This window comes from Anastrepha ludens, chromosome 4 (genome assembly GCF_028408465.1).
Source record: "Anastrepha ludens isolate Willacy chromosome 4, idAnaLude1.1, whole genome shotgun sequence".
Classification (NCBI taxonomy): Eukaryota; Metazoa; Arthropoda; class Insecta; order Diptera; family Tephritidae; genus Anastrepha; species Anastrepha ludens.
Window position 1 is genome coordinate 17,117,073 of NC_071500.1, and position 17,324 is coordinate 17,134,396.

General features: G+C 40.8%; 1 pseudogene; it reads left to right on the forward strand.

The window, feature by feature from the left end:
* Positions 1 to 2,342: 2,342 nt before the first annotated feature.
* On the forward strand, positions 2,343 to 2,897 carry LOC128862017 (uncharacterized; annotated as a pseudogene).
* The last annotated feature ends 14,427 nt before the right edge of the window (positions 2,898 to 17,324 follow it).

The following is a 17,324-nucleotide window of genomic DNA, read 5'->3' on the forward strand; positions in this document are numbered from 1 at the left end:
TTCTGCCACGAGTATACCGTCAAGAAGGGAGCGGCAGACACCAAGGCCATGGAGAAGGGGGAAATTAAACTTTTATACATATGGTTCCAAGCTAAACGCTTGAGTTTTCTCGAAGGAATTAGGACTGGAACTATCCGTTCGACTACCAGACTACTGCAGCATCTATCAGGCAAGGGTACTAGCTATAAAAGAAGTGGCTACATATCTAAATACGCACGCCGTGACAAAAACGACTATAAATATATTCTCGGATAGCCAGGCAGCCATCAAATCAATGTATGCGGCTTTACTAAGATCGAAGGTTGCGCAGGAATGCCGGGCGGCTCTAAATGATATTAGTGACGTATTCAAGGTCAGCCTTATTTGGGTTCCGGAGCATAGAGATATTGAGGGAAACTGTAAAGCTGATGAGCTTGCCAGAAAAGGTACTACTCTTCAACTGTTCCGTGATAAAAGTACCAATGGAATACCTTTGGCCACGAGTAAATTAATAACAAAAAACAACATTACCCAAGAGGCTAATAGGTCATGGGAAGATGAAGATACATGCGCAACAGCCAGGCTACTATGGCTGCAAATAAACAAGAAAAGAACAATGAAATTGCTTAGCCTCTCAAGAGAAGATATCTCGAAGGTCGTGGCTTGTGTCACCGGTCACTGGCTATTTGGAAGGCATTCCTTGAGACTAGGAGTATTCTCCCATGAATATTGTAGAAGCTGTGGAGATGAGGAGGAGGAAAAAACAGTAGAGCACTTCCTTTGCAATTGTCCAGCCTTAGCTAAAATCAGAGCAGGTTGTCTAGGTAAATAGTTTTTTAATTCTCTTACAGAACGGTCTGGCGTGGGGTTGGCATCAATACTGCGTTTCATAAGAGCCACAAAATGGTTCCAAGAAGAAAGATAAATGAGGTTCCCGTGTAGCACAGTGGTATCACAACGGACCTGTAAGGTCTAAGTGAGTTGGTCGTCCAGACCGACTACCACCATAACCTAACCTAACTTAACCTAGCCCGCCTAAAATCGTCTGGTCTGGTGCAAAAGAAATTGTTCAGCCAGTTTGTAAAGACCTCTTTGTTGTCGAAGATAACATTCTTCATAGGGTTTGACAGGGAGCGCAAAGATAGTCGGTGTAAGCTCCAGAAAATACGGTGGATGCTGAAGGACCTCCCGCTCGAGCTCTTGGAGTGCCGCTTTGACGACTTGTGCAACATGAAATCTGGTGTTGTCGTGAAGGAGTATGGGGTGACCATGTCGGTGAGGTCTTTTAGTAGAATAGTATCACTCAGGTGATGTAGCTGGGCAATGTAGAGCTCCTTCTTGACCGTGGCATCATTTTTGGGAATTTCCCATTGCACCATGCCCTCCCAGTCTCACCAAACACAAATCATGATCTTCTTTGGATGAAGATCTTGCTTGACTCTTGGCTTTGGCGTATCTCTCGGAGCTACCCGATCCTTTCTTTACTTCGTGTTAATGTACGAGTATAGGCACCATTTCTCATCTCCCGTGACGATTCGGTACAAAAAGCGTTGTTTATAAGCGCGAGTTGCTCGAAATGTTGAGAAGCAATTAGTTGATTTCTTTCCTTGTTTTTTTGTTGACCTAGTGAGGCATCCAGGCTCCCACTTGAATGAATGTAATTGGGAGTATTAGAAAATAAACTTTTCAAAAACTGAAGGGCAGTCAATAGAGCTGGTTATGATGTGTGAGCCATTTTAAATGAGTGAGTTGAAATGGTCCTTCTTTACCTGAGCACCAAAAATATGTAGAAGGAAGCGGTAGAGAAAAATTTAGTGAACGGAGAGCGAATTTTAAAAAAATTGTTTGAACTCGCTCAAAACGGTTAGATTGAGTTTTTGTTTAAGGCCTACAAATAAAAGCTGCATACTACAGTCTTGACCTAACCAAAGTACAATTTATCATTCCTGATAAGTGGAAATTAGGGAGAGTGGTCCCACTACTGAAGCCTGGGAAACCCGCCAACCACCTTTCTCCCGATAACTCACCTTTCTCCAGTAGTGAAGACTCTTGAGGCCCTTCTACTCCCACTCTTTACGAAACACCTGACCCCAGCCTCACACCCGCATGGCTTCCGAAGAGTGCATAGCACCACCACGGCACTCACCGCCATTAACACTCAGGTAAACCGCGGCCTCAACCAAAACCGCCCCGGCGAGAGGCCTGTCCTAGTAGCGTTGGATCTAAAAAAGGCTTTCGACACAGTCAGCCACGCCTTGCTTTTCAACTTCTATATCTCGAAACTCCCCCAGCCACTAGGGGGAGTCTCCCTGGTCTCATACGCCGACGACTGCACGATAATGGCGTCGAGCAATGACATTGATGGCCTATGCTCCAAGGTAAACGACTACCTCGGCAGCCTTTCTCGCTTCTTCACTGCGAGGAATTTACAACTCTCCCCCACTAAGTCCACGGCGATCCTTTTCACCACCTGGTCAAAGGAGGTCAAGCTACAACTCAAGGTGGAAGTCGATGACACATAAATTCCAACGGTTAACAACTCCAAAATATTGGTAGTCACCTTTGATAGCTTGCTCTCCTTCTCAGCGCATACAACCGCTATAGCAACTAAAGTACAGAATCGCAACAAGGCTCTCAAGTCGCTCGCCGGCAGTACTTGGGGCAAAGACAAGGAAATGTTGCTGTCGACTTTTAAAGCAATAGGCCGACCGGTTCTAAACTATGCTGCGCCTGTCTGGTCACCTGGAACTAGTGATTCGCAGTGAACGAAGCTTTAGACCTGCCAAAACACTGCAATAAGGACCGCGACAGGATGCCTTCTGATGTCACCTATACAACATCTACATGATGAGGCCTTAAAGCTGCCTATTAAGGAGCGTAACAAGTTGCTCAGTAAGCAGTTTCTGCTAGGGTGTTACCGCAGGCCTCACCCATGCAGACACCTGCTCGAGCCTGAGCCAGCTCCCAGGCACATCATGAGGCATCTCCTCAACTACACGGACGAGATCTCAGACAAAACCAACCGACAGCTACTGAAGCGGACAGTGTACAGACAGACAATAAACGACATTCATCGGGAGACTCTCACCTCCTTCTTAAGCTCCCGACCGCCGAATGCCGTTATCGTAGTCCAACCACCACCAATCGCAGACGAAGAGCTCCGACTTCCCCGAGAGTCCCGCGTAACCTTGGCACAATTACGTTCTGGTTATTATAGCAGGTTAAACTCCTACTTATTCAGAATCGACCCCGACATACTAAACATATGTCCAGCATGTGAAGGCAACCCGCACGACACTAACCACCTTTTCACATGCCCCATTAAACCCACTCATCTAACACCCCTTTCCCTCTGGACCCAACCCGTCGAAACAGTATGTTTTCTGGGCCTACCTTTAGATGAGCTAGACGGAGACGACCGGTGATTACGCTTCACTGACAGGGCAAAGGTACTGCTACAACAACAACAACAGATATATTTAAGCGTGTAGGTGTGCGTAAACGCTTGACAGTTTCGGCAGATAAAAGCTAACATCGAATACGAGCGTGAAAGTAGTTAATCGACGTGGCTCTTATATGTCAGCTTCGAATCAAATACCATGTCAAGGTCCTTCATTTGATTTACACATTGTAAGACGGAAATTAACTACAAAAGGACTGCGGAAAGGACTACAAATGGAAAAGGAAAAATTCAAATAACACTCCAAAAGAGCTTGGAAAGTCTGACTGAAAATGTGTAATAAAATGCACCGAATTCCACGGTATTGGAAAATTTTCGGAGTCATTTCTTAGAACGAAAAATAGTCGTTTAGTGCTCTAAGAAGAGCTTGAAAAGATATTCTTTAGATGAGAAATGGAAAATTTTAAAGTGCTGGAGGAGCTGCCCCTCTTGAAAATTTACCAGTAACCAGTTGTTAGAACATTTAGAAAGAGTTTTTAAGCCTTTGTAAGATTAATTTTGGATTTGTGCAACGCAGCCTCACCAGATGACAAAAAAGTCGAACGCTCGCTAAAGAGTTATAAGCGAACTCCTGTAACTGCCACCTGAATTTACCCAATATCTATTTTCGAAACTGCATTCGATGCTGAAAGGGAAGCGCCATGAATCGATTGAGACCATTTAAGCCGCTTTTGGCACTTTCCCGATTCCACATTTTTTACCAACATTTACTGTTTTTCCTTTCTGCTCCTAATAATCTACAAGAAGAGCTCTGCGCAAACAGAAAAAAGTAATAAAACCTTGTGCTTGCATCAAAACATGACCAATAATGTGCACACCTGTATGTAAGCAGCTTAGTCGTGTTGCCTTTGTGGTTTTCGGCATCGTTGCCGCGTAGACCCAGTTTCCACATTACCATTTGCAACTTCGACTACTTCCAGAAAAGGAATAATATCTTTTATTCAATACGCCACTTGTCACACTCACACATGTATACAATATTTAACATGCAACTATTTGCTGTAACTTTAACATTTCATATGAGAAAATTTTCGCTTCACACTTGCAAAAATAATCAAACAGCTTACCCTGCTGCCTCTGCTCGGCTTCAACTTCCCGATCGCTGCAGCTAGCAGATTGTGCATATATACATACACACATACATACATACATACATACATACATACATTCATACATCCATACATAGGTAATGCTGCTAGTTATTACTTTTCAATGCCTCTTCACGCGGTTTCTGCTGAATTTCGGTTCGAAATTCCACCTCGGCCGCAAACTATGCACTTCTATTGAAATATTCAGTAGCTCTTCGTTTGTAGATGCACTTGAAGTGGTTTTGTGAAACAATCAAGTAGAGTAGAGTAAATTCTAGTGGTTCTACAAGTAATTGTTTTTATTCCGATTTCGTAAGTATGAGCGCAATAATAAAACAAATTTATTTGTAAAGTTGTAATGTAATATTTATTTGATGATTTATTTGATTTAATTGAATTTATCAACTGCACTTGATTAAATTTTGGTGGAGAGCCTATTGGTTATTGATTTAATTGTTGATTGTTGTTTGAGGTCTGGGGAGAGAAGAAATATGAAGTATGGTGTAGGTAAGCTAACTGACACGCCTACTGCGCTTGTAGGCTGAAATAGTAAAAGTGAATCGATTTTGTTGAAATTTGGTTTGTCACAGATTTGGCATTCAAAAGGGTAACATTAAAAAATGATCGAAACTGGCACCCATTTTGTTGAGATTTAAGTCAATAATCCCAAAATTTATCAGGTCAGTCCATAAGTTCGTGTGTATTTTACCCATATTTTCACTTTTGTAAGATTTTTGCATGCAAAAAATTATTTGCGGAATATAACGGAACTATTTATATTTTCTTTGATATATTGTGCATTCAACCAGTGACTTCAATCGCGGTCAGAAGCACGTGTTATTAAAAAATAAAATGGAATCTTCGAACGCGTATAAGAGGCATATTTTGTATTTTTCTTCATAAAAGTGATAAAAATGTCACAACTGCTGCTGCAGAAATAAACACTGTTCACGGAGAGAATACCGTGAGTGTAAGGACTGCGCAAAAGTGATTTTCAAAATTCCGAAGTGGAGGATGCCGCCCCGCGCTGGTCGTCCTGAAGTCTTTAACTCCGACGCCTTGCTCGAACTCGTGGAAGCTGAGAGACGTCAATTTGACAGTCGATATGATAGCTCAGAGGTTAAATTCCTCGTATGGAATAGTTCACAGGCACTTGGTTTAGTTGGTTAAGGTTTCAAAGCTGGGAAAATGGGTTCCGCATAGACTTTCCGTCGCCAAGCTTCAGCAGAGAGTGAATGTGTGTTCTCAGCTGCTGCAATGGCTTGAAAATGAAAGTTTTTTGAACCGTATCGTTACTGGTGATGAAAAATGGGTCCTTTACAATAATCCTGTTCGGAAACGCCAATGTTTAGATGAAGATGAAACACCAGAACCGACCCCTAGAGATGGTCTTCACCTCAAAAAGATTCTCCTGTCTATTTGGTGGGATAAGGCCGGTATTGTTTATTATGCACTTCTGGAACCAAATCAGACGATAACTGCTGATTATTATTCCCATCAGCTATCAAACCTGAATGAGGCACTTAACAAAAATCGACCATCGTTAGTGAATAGACGCAAAGTTTTGTTTCACCACGACAACGCAAGACCTCATACCGCAAGGCAAACATTAGGCAAGCTGAACGAGCTCAGTGATTATCACCGTTTCCGTGGACTTCAATCCCATATGAGTAACAAGAACTACTCCCCAAAGGAAGCTATAAAAAGGGATATCGAAGCGTAGTTTGGCTCCAAGGGCAAATAATTTTTTGAGCAGGGAATTAAAAATTTGCCTGAACGTTGGGAAGATATTGTAAATAATGAAGGAAATTATATTATTGATTAATAAATACTTAAACGTATTTTTTATTAAGGGGTAACACCACTGTACACGCATAAAATAAACACGATTTTTAAAGAATTTTTTTGTATAGAAGGAAAGGGAAAGGAATCACTCTGATTTGGGAAGTTATTACTTATATACTACAATAAAATACAAAACTACAAAGTTTGATCGAAAGATTTTACAAAATGGCGGCATTGGAGACATTTTTGTAATGTGGTTTCTCTTGAAGGAGCTCCGCGGCACGCAGCACAGAGGGTGCAAATTTTAATCTGGAACAAAAAAACATTTTTTTTTTTTAATCTAGATAAGAATAGCTAGAGAAACACGTAGGGGATTTAAAAAATATTTATTTTTGTGGAATTAGCAAGCATTTGAAAGAAAAAACTCTATTTTGGACTAAAAAAACGGCACTTAAATAATTATAACAATCGTTTAAATTAATCTATCGAAAATCCCCTACGCTCTTCTCTTAAGAAGGTTATTATACAGACGTAGTGAAAAACCTGATTAAAAATATTTAAAATTGTGTGAGTTATGCTGCGTGCCAATTTCAGAAAACGTGTTTTGAGAAAAACGCGTTTAAAGTTTGGAAATTTGGAGAAGTCGTTAGGTAGCAGTCACTAACGCTTAGCTAAAAGCTTAAACTATTTATGAAATAAACTTCGGTAACGTATACAACTTTTTGTTCTGTATTTTAAAAGGTTGAAAGAATTTTTTAAGCTTATAAAAAAAAATCAATTTTTTGAAATTTCTACAGTGGTGTTACCCCTTAATTCTAAAACCACCTTTAAAAATGCACTAACTTATGGACTGACCTGACACATATGAATGCGTAAACTTGAGCTATGCTGAAAATATTCCACTTAGAATTCTATCCACAGAATTGTTGGTAAAACGCAAACTTATTCACAAGATAACATTTCAATTTTATTTAATTGAATTTGATAATTTTTTTTTTTAATATTGAAAAGGTCGTAGTGTGTTATCGTTTTATTGCGTTCGAAGTTATCCTGACTAATCTACTGGCTTCATATTAAACGGTGTCTACGTATGACAGTTACCACGATTTTCAGATCTTTTTTCTACTTAATTTAAGTAGACTCTTAGTGCCACCCAAGTTCCATTCGGGCAAGGTTTTCTACGGATAGCGCTGGTGTGTAACTGTTTCCAGTTGGGACTAGCAACACAATGGTGTGTCTGTCTATTTTTTTTTTTTTTTTTTTTTGTTTTTTGTCGGGACAACTTGTAACTACAGCACTCATATAATATTAAGTTCCGCACTCGGGTTCCCTTTTTAATTTTCTTTAAATCTACCCGACCTCCGCAAATCTCCAGGCGTACTAAACTACGAATATTCGGCTCATGCGTAAAGACAGTATTGTTGTTTGGAAACAAAACATGGCTAGTCTTTAACACCATCACACAGAAGCTACAATTCTTCATCAACAAATGTCTCCGCATCATCTGCAGAAAATTCTGGCCAAACGAACAAGGAACCCATCCTTAGGCAAGCACAGAAAGAGTCGATGTATAGGTCAGACATTGCGAAAACCACCAGATAGCATCACGAGAACGGTACTGAACTGAAACCCGCAAAGGAGCAGAGGTCGCGTTCGACCAAAAAACACTTAGAGAAGATCAATGCTGCGCGAACTAGCACATGCCGACATCTCATGGGACGGTGCAAAAACAACAGCATAGAACCGTGTACGATGGGAGAGTTTTGTCGAGGCCCTATGATCCCGAAAGGAGTGAACAAGGGGGGGAAAACCGACTTCGTAAAAATCTGTGTAAATCTTATGGTACCATAGACTCAAGATAGTCGCTTCTTAACACATCAGATTTCAAGCCTGATTCGGGCGAGGGCCAGGCAGATGCACAAAAAGTGGACCGCCATCTCATCCTCCTCTCCACATGATGAGCAGAGTGCACTATCCGAGACGCTTACGTTTCCATGTGCTTCGCCCATAGAAAGGGGTCCATCATCAATCCAGTCAGGTGCCTGTAGTCCCTTCTGCTTCATGTCAGGAGGATCTGCGACAGGTAACATCGGTCGGACATGACTGGTAACATCAGATTTGCCCATCTGCAGTCTTTCACAGCTTGCCAGGTTCACTTGTGGATTAAAATAACCCTTTTACTAACCGTGGCTTTGACGGCTGCAGAAGGGAGTAATTTAAGTATGAAATTCGATTTCTTTTGCATGACCACCGCGTGCACGTTTTACGAAGTCCAATCGTTGAACCCAATTTCCGACCACTCTTTTGCATAAATCGACCGAAATTCCAGCAATTTCGCGTTCAATATTGGCTCTGAGCTCACAAATCGTCGCCGGCTTGTTACTGTAGACCAATGACTTCACATAACCCCAAAACGGGACGGCTTGTTAAATGGACCGTAAAATGGCCGTAATGCTCTTAAAGTAGCAGCAACAGAACGATTGTTTTCATAAAAAATTTGCACGATTTGCAATCGTTGCTCAAGTGTGTAGCGTTCCATGATGAAATGTATACTAATGAAGTTTACAAATGTCAAGCGAAAAATAAAAAATATTGCGTCGTTCGCCCTCCCTATCGGAAAAAGGTTGAAGTGCATTGAATAACCCTATAGAACTGGATACGGGTGAACGAAGTTGGCCTCAGAGCCCATCCTAGCTAAAGAGTCAGATGTCTCGTTACACGTGATAGCCACTTGTCCCGGGATCAGCATATTATGTCTACCGACATAGTTCAGCCTGGACTTACAGGACACAACTACCCTTGAAGTGGTTGGACGGCTTTACTAAATACACTACAGACGCTAAAAACACATACAGAACTGTCTCTCCATCTATTCTCCACAGCAAAGTTCATCGCTTCTTCAGTGGCATACACCTCTCGCTGGATTCCACATATACCCTAGAACCGGAAGCATACACGGCCCCGGAAGCCTCCGTAAAAATGCGAAAACAGTACTTGCCAAACTTTTCAGAGTTAGACCACAATTGAGCCTCTGGCAGCACCACACTCTGTCTTTTGATGGCATGGAGTCAAAAGGCATGGAGAGAATCATTGGATTGAAGTCCATGCCTTCTCTGTTGTCTAATGCCCTGTTGTCGAAGCTCCTGTGCAACATATTGCCAAAGTACGTTGTAGCCTTGATAAGATCCTCCTGACTACCACGAGAGAGAGTCTATTCATTCAGATCAATGATGCAGTCAGTTTTGGTTAGAAATTAGTGGCTACAGATTTTATCCAATTCTTTTTGCTACAATTCAAAAACATATTATTACAACCAATCCAATCATCTTCGCTTTTTGGTAGCTGTGAGTATTCATGGAGCCCAACTCGCACAAATCTCTTTTTCATGCACAAATCGAATCTCTCTTCTTTGATATCGAATATCTTAATACTCACAGGTCTTCATGAAACGAGCAGCTGCTTTGAGGACCGATAATTTCCAATTTCTGTTAACAGGAATAACTACCATTGGATGTAATGGAAGAGGGGTGTGTTTCATGCTAATAAGTCATCACGCATGTTGTAATACGATATGAGACGACGAATCATCGAGATAAGTGCCTTAGGTCGTCGTATAATCAACCGCTTATCTATTATTCGATTTATTTAAAGCGTCATTAAAGTAAATAAAAAATGGACTAGAAAAAGTTGAATTTGAAATAACACAGCTCGTTGCCTGTCAAATGACCATTAAACTTTTCCTCACATCTTATTCTATAAAATTTACCGAGACTGCTGTGAAAGCGCAAACAAAACGAACGACAGTTTATACTCGTAACAAATGTGTGCGTTTTTCGCTCGATTTGAGTTGTAACCTTAATGGATTAACTTTAATTCCCGTAAGCTTAGCGACAATGGCAAGCAAACGAAAACTTTTTTAAATTCAAAACACATATGAACCTATGCGCGTATGTATGTATGCACCAAAGTGTCTAGAAACACACGCGCAAACAGGTAAGGAAGTGCTAAACTCGGCGCGGATTGCACTTTATATAACTGCGCATTTTTTCGTTTAACTTTAGCTTGGAATGGCTGCTTTGGACTCAAATAAAATCATAGGCAATGAGAGTTATAGCCTATAACATCAGACAGATGGGCGAACGAACGAGAGGAAATTTAATCTTGACATGCTCTTTAATGGGTTGATAGAGAAATGTACATAAATACATATATTTACACATAAAGTGGGTGTGGTTTAATGAGATCTCAAAACTGTTTATGCATTTATGTCGAATCTAAATGAGATGCGGCGCAATACGGGCACCCAGTTTAGGTGAGTTTTATTAAGTCGCTATGGAGATACACGCATTTATATAAAGGGGGCGTGGCACCACCTATATTTCTAAATTTCATCTGCCTCGTATCTACTCTTTTTTGTTCTTTCTTTGAATAAAATTTAAGTAATTGTGCTTCATTTATACCAGAATATTACTGTCTTATGGAAAGTGCGTGGGGTTTTTGCACAAAGAGTAGTACCAAATTTATTTATCACGACTTGTTAATGCTGCTACAAACACATAACCGTTACACGAACAAACATCTTGCATAAAATGTGCACAAGGGTATACAAGGGTATACGCTTATTGTCTAGAGCGAAGACATGCGATAAAAACCAAGCAAGCAAATATCTTGGCTCGATTTGTAACTACTTGAAAAAGGAGGGAAAAATTGTAATGCTTAATGAAAATGCTTAAAGAAAATACGCACGGTCATGCATCAGTTCTACTATCTGTCGAACACTTGCAAGAAGCATCGTAAACCGGTGTCCAAGATACTATAACGAAATAGAAGATAGAAGACTAGAAAGGATTTGCAGACCAGAGTCATAAGTGATGATAGTAGTCACAATTGTTATTCTAATGGTTCATCGTCCGGATTGCACTGTCGAAAGAATTATCCTTAAATCGCTCCCTTAGACTCCCAGACCGGTATAGGGTTTCCCCAGCTGAAATCCGCGCTCTAGATAAAGCAGCAAAGACGATGGACTTACCTCCGGCAAACCTTACCATTTTTGTTGGTAGTCAAGCACCGATTCAGGCACTGGCCTCGGCATCAATTCAAAATGGGTTAAAGACTGTACTGCACTCTCGCTTATCCAACAACACAACACCACACGTTGTTGAGTCCTCGGTCACTCTGGAGTGCAGGGAAATGAAAGATCAGATGAGTGTGGAAAGAAAGACTTTGAAATGAAAGAGCAGATGAGTGTTGAAAGAAAGACTCTAAACTTGACCTTCAGCGAGTGATAGAGGGCATAAGCATTCCTCTAAACGCGTTATACATTGCGATGGACTTGTGCGTAATCGCGGATACCAATAGAAGGTGGTCTCTCACTGCTAACTGCATACTCTTCAAAGCGCTCTAACCAAAACTGGATATTAAAATGGAACTTGGATTCAACAACGAGTCATTGCTATATTGGTACCCTAGCCAATAGAATGGGTGTACCCCCCAATGACTTCTGCAGGAGTTGTGGAGATGAAGAGGAAATTGAGTCGGTACAACACCTCCTTCGCGAGTGTCCTGCACTTTAAAGAAGCCGTGCCAAATATCTTGGCGATTATTTCATTGAAGAATTGAGAAATTTGCAAAATGTCTAACTGCAGGGATTAGTTATCTTCTCTCCAAGTGGTTTGAGCGACTTCGTGAGTAGATGGAGATCAAAGGTTAGGTATCACAATGGACCTTATGGCCACCGAGTGTCTTGTCTTAGACTAGCAACCTGGCTTGTTTACAGAAGCGGCTGTCTCATATTTTGGCGCATGCATCCTTTGTTAAGCTCCTGGCTCATATTCTTCTCCAATTTGTGATTTGTGTGTTAATGTTGTTCTACAAATGGAGAGGCCAACACTTTTCCGTCGATTCTAAAAACCAGATGGCTTATTATGAGAAGTTCTTTCATTGCTGATTGCGTGCAGAGGGCGGTAGCTATTAAAAAAAAAAAAAAAACATTTTCTAAATATTGCATGACGCTTCATATCTCCAGTTGGTTCCGAATCCGCTTTCATCTGAATGATATTCACAAAATGCCACTTTTTTGTTGTCTAGAGGGAATCATTTTTTGGGTGGAGTGGTGGTGGTAGTGTTGTCTGCGTGGGGTAGCACAGATCAAATTAGCACAAAAGACACACTTAGGGAATCACTCTCTTTTATTAGTCCATATAAAACCATCTTGATTTTACAACGAATCTGTATGTGTCGTCTATTTTATTTTCTGCAATTTCTTTCAAGTTAACCGTCGAGAATTCCCCGAGCATTCTATGTCGTAGGCTCTCAGACTTCGGGCATTCACACAGATAGTGAAAACCTGTTTCCTTAGATTCTTCTTGATTACAGTACCTACATCTATCGTTGTGCGGTTACCGCATCTTCCTGACATGGTCGCCCAAAGGCCAGTGGCTGGATATTGTTGACGTCATTCTGAAAACGTTTGCTCGTGGCTTTCTTAACAATTCGTCAGTTCTGGACTTGCTGAAAGTGGGGCACGTCTGTTTAGTTATTTTGTAGGTATCCGTGTTAGCTCATCAGTCAGCGACTTGCTTCTGGAATAACGAGAAGATCTTCTTTTTGCGCGTGCCTTGCGGCCAGCCTTTTCTTATCGCTTCGGAGTCGTTACAGGATGCCCGCAGTCTTGCCAGTTCATCAGCTTTCTCATTTCCTTCTATGTTTCTAGGGCCAGGTTCCCAGATGAGAGTGATGCCTGTCGTGCGCGCTAAAGCATTAAGTTTTTCTTTGCATTGCCTTACGATTTTTGAATTGTTTAGGTTGGCTAAGACGGCTGCTTTAGGTAGGTAAGATGGCAAGAGTACCCCAGCTACACTAAAAGTAGCACTTACGTGCCGTTTTGATACCATAATGTGGACCACTACCTGTGAAAGGATTAAGGGAGGCTGCTTTACTATCTGAAGAAATTCATGCTTCCGATAGTTTTTGTGGATGATTTTAGTTATCTTGCAAGCTTCTCTTATCCCGAGAACTTCTACTATTCAAAGGCTGCTGCACTCTTTTCGGGTACTCCCTTAATTACTTGAATATACAACATTAAAAAAAAATACTACTGCAGTATAATTCGTGTATACTTTTGGCTTTATTTAACAGAAAACTTGTATATTTGCTTTTTAATTAATTTAGTTTCCAACTGAGGTTATTTTATTTCAGAGTACAGAGTTTGATAATCGATTCATCCAAATAAGTGCGGGTGGCTTCACCAGTGTTCGTCTCGCCAGTTGCTACCCAAAGGTAATTTGTTTGAAGCAGAAAAATCGCAAGCAGCAAAATAATCGTTGCTGGCAACTACTACGTGAATGGTAATCAAAAACTTAACCAGTTGCACAGAATTTTGTAGTTGGAACCTTCCATCCGACACATACGAATTGTTGCACCAACCATATAATCTGACCACTAAGTTACCGATATTTTTCGCAGTGCTAATATTTCCACTTTCTGCACCGAATGTGCAAAACACACATACTTATATATGTACGAGTATGTACAGTTAAACACACAATACAGGAGCAGACACTGAAATCAGGACACGTATGCAGTGAAGGACGTTAATCTACTTAAACATACAGCAGCATATTTTCTTATTCCCCAGAAGGTATACAATAATTGAAAAAACTTTTGATGTATTTTTTTCGGAACTCATATTTATTCTTAAATTTACAAAAATTAAATTATTTCACTTGCTTCATAAAACGCTTCATAAATTAACAAATCAACAAAAAAAGCGAAATGCAAAAGCCTACGGACGTACATACATCCATCTGCTTTGGTTCACTCGAGCAAAGCAAGCATTGAATAAGTAACTGTAAAGTACCGTTATTCAAAAACTTAATCTCAAATAATCGTCTTCGCTTTACATACATAAATACATGAGATAATTCGTATGAATTCGTATGAAAATATAAAGTGAACCGGCTGGCCAGAGATGCTGTCTAGAAGAGATATAAGCTCCAATTTAAGGGACATCGACCAAAATCTGAGAATTTGTGCTCCGAAATTGGTCCAAAATATCGTCCAGATATTCGGAAAAAGTGTTTAACCAAGAACTATTAAGAGATATCTTAATAATAACAGATATTTCAGCAGTGTACCGCGTAAAAAGCCGCTGATTTCAGAAAAAACCGTCGCCTTCGGCCAGTGTTTGCATGATCACATATTGGAAGGGGAATGGGTATCCGGTCCAAAGTTTTATTTACTGATGAAGTTCAGTATATTTGGAAGCGATGGCCGGACTAAAATATGGAAGAGAAGAAATGCGGTATGGAAATTAAAAATGTTGTACCCACTGTCAAGTACGGCGGTGGTAGTGTAATGATGTGTGGAGTTATAGCTGCATCTGGCGTTGGAAAGATGCTCTTTATTGAAAGAATTATGGACGGATATAAATATAAAAATATAATGGCACAATATTTGAATCCATCAGTAGGATGCTTGGGCCTTGAGCAAGGTTGGGTTTTCCAACAATACAATGATCCTAAGCATACTGCACTAGTTGCCAAAGCATGGCTCTTATATTACGCACCCAGGCAACTAAATACACCGCCGCAGTGTCTGGATTTAAATTCGATAGATCATGTTTGGGACTTAAGCTCTGCGGAGAAGGGGTATCCCAGAAAAACTGGTAACTCTTATTAGGGAAAGCAATCGCGGCGCTAATTGCCCGATGCTCCACAAAGTTGCGTTGTCAGAGTCTTTTCGAATAAAGAGTGGAGTGCGGCAAGGATATTTTCTCTCCCCAATTATTTTTCTTTTGGTTATCGAAGATATCATAGCCTCTTCTTTGCTTGTTGGAGACTGACGTGGCATTGAATGAAAGCTTGATAACACCATGTTGAGATTCCTGGCCTATGCCGATAACATCTGCTTACTGTGATCCAAGCTTTCTATCTTAATCTTCGTTCGACTGGACTTGAAATCAACCACAATAAAACTAAAGCCTTGCATCTCAACAGCACCACCTCTAAGTCATTGGACGTAAAAGAGCAGCAGTTCGAGGGCATGAGGAAGTCTTGCTACCTCGGGAGTATTGTCGGCGCAAGTGGAGGCCCTGTCATAAATGTTGAACAAAGAGTGTGCAAAGCGAAGTCTGCGTTTGGTAGTCTCGCGCCCCTATGAGAGAACAACAACATAAGCGTCGGTACCAAACTGAAAATATTCAAGGCATGCGTTAAATCTGTGTCGCTATTTGCGTGCACTACTTGGAAAGTTAAAGCGACAATCGGAAAGCACCTTCAAATTTTCGTCAACCGCTGCCTTCGATGCTTACCACGAATCTTCTGGCTCCATAAAATAAGTAACTCCGAGTTGTTTACGACTACCAATCAGGTCAAGATTGCCTGTGATGTGCGGATAAGAAAATAGCAATGGATTTGGTCACACAAAAGCACTAAAGGTGGAACCCGTTCGAACAAGCAAGTCGTTCAGTTGGAACACCTCGTACAACCTGACGAAGATCAACCGAATCCGACATGGCAACTCTTGGCTTGTGATAGCACAAAACCGTACTCACTGGCGATCTGGAATTGTTGACGCCCTATGCTCCACAAAGAGTTCAAGGAAAACATATAAATCCCATAAAGAGAAAAGATCGATAAAGTATAGTAACTTAATTGATAAAAGAGTTGACTGGGGCACGGAACCAAATAATGCAGAGAGAGCTTACACAGTTTTTGAATTTTGTTTACCTTCTAGGAAATAAGAAAATTTGCTGCTGCTGTATGTAGACTTAAGTTCTTTATCAGTCAATTACATTGAATTTTAATGGAATTTTAAATATTTTTACTCACTTAGTTCACAGGCGAGCACCTTTTATCGTCAGAATGCGAGTTTGGTAAATGGTGAAGAAAGTGAAAAGAATAAGAATACAAATAAGAATAAGAATGAAGAATATAACTTGAATGATAATTCTCTACTCACAAGTAGACGTTATCATCTTCCAATATGATTCGGCACCATTTCATCTTCTTGTGCACGGATTCATTTTTTTTTTCTAAGGTCATAACGTAGGTTGAAAGCTTTTTACACTTTAAAAAACAAAAAATATTAATATTAATATTTCGAGAATGTTTTGATCGTGCGGTAACATCAATTGTCTGAAGTGACAGACAGAAAAAGCAGTGGTCGCCCTTGCGTGGTTCTTACCAGTGCAAACATGACAGCCGTTCGAGAAAGAGTTCGCAGAAATTTCCTTAAAAAAAAAAAATTGGCGCGTACACTTCTGTTAGGTGTTTGGCCGAGCTCCTCCTCCTATTTGTGGTGTGTGTCTTGAAGTTGTTCCACAAATGGAGGGACCTACAGTTTCAAGCCGGCTCCGAACGGCAGATATTTTTATGAGGAGCCTTTTCATGGCATAAATACACTCGGAGGTTTGCCATTGCCTGCCGAGGGGCGACCGCTATTAGAAAAATGTTTTTATTAATTTTGCTTTCACCGAGATTCGAACCAACGACCTCTCTGTGAATTCTGAATGGTAATCACGCACCAACCCATTCGGCTACGGCGGCCGCATAGAAACTCCCTTAGAAAGCAGAATATCCTGTTCAGGGAAATTAATGTATCCACCAGATCCCTGACAAGACTAATTACAGATGATCTCCACATGGACTCCTTCCGTCGGTCAAATGGTCATCTTTTGACAAAGCGCTTAAAGAAAATTAGACTCGACAGATGCAAGCAACGTGCAAGTGGCACGCGGTCAAGGACTATGAAAATATTCCTTTTAAAGATGAGAAAATGTCCACTGTTGACGAAGTTTTTAATAAGCAAAACGAAAAAATCTATGCTAAAACTTTTAAAGACGCAAAAAATGTTGTTCCAAAGGTTCAGCGTGGCCACCATCCAGGCTCAGTAATGGTTTGGTGGAGACTATCTTTTGAAGGCGGTACATTTCTGCGCAAAAGAGGTTAAGATCGGAGAAAAAGTGTACCACGGGGGGTGTCTTAGAAGGTGGGGTGAAGCAGTTGAGCAGT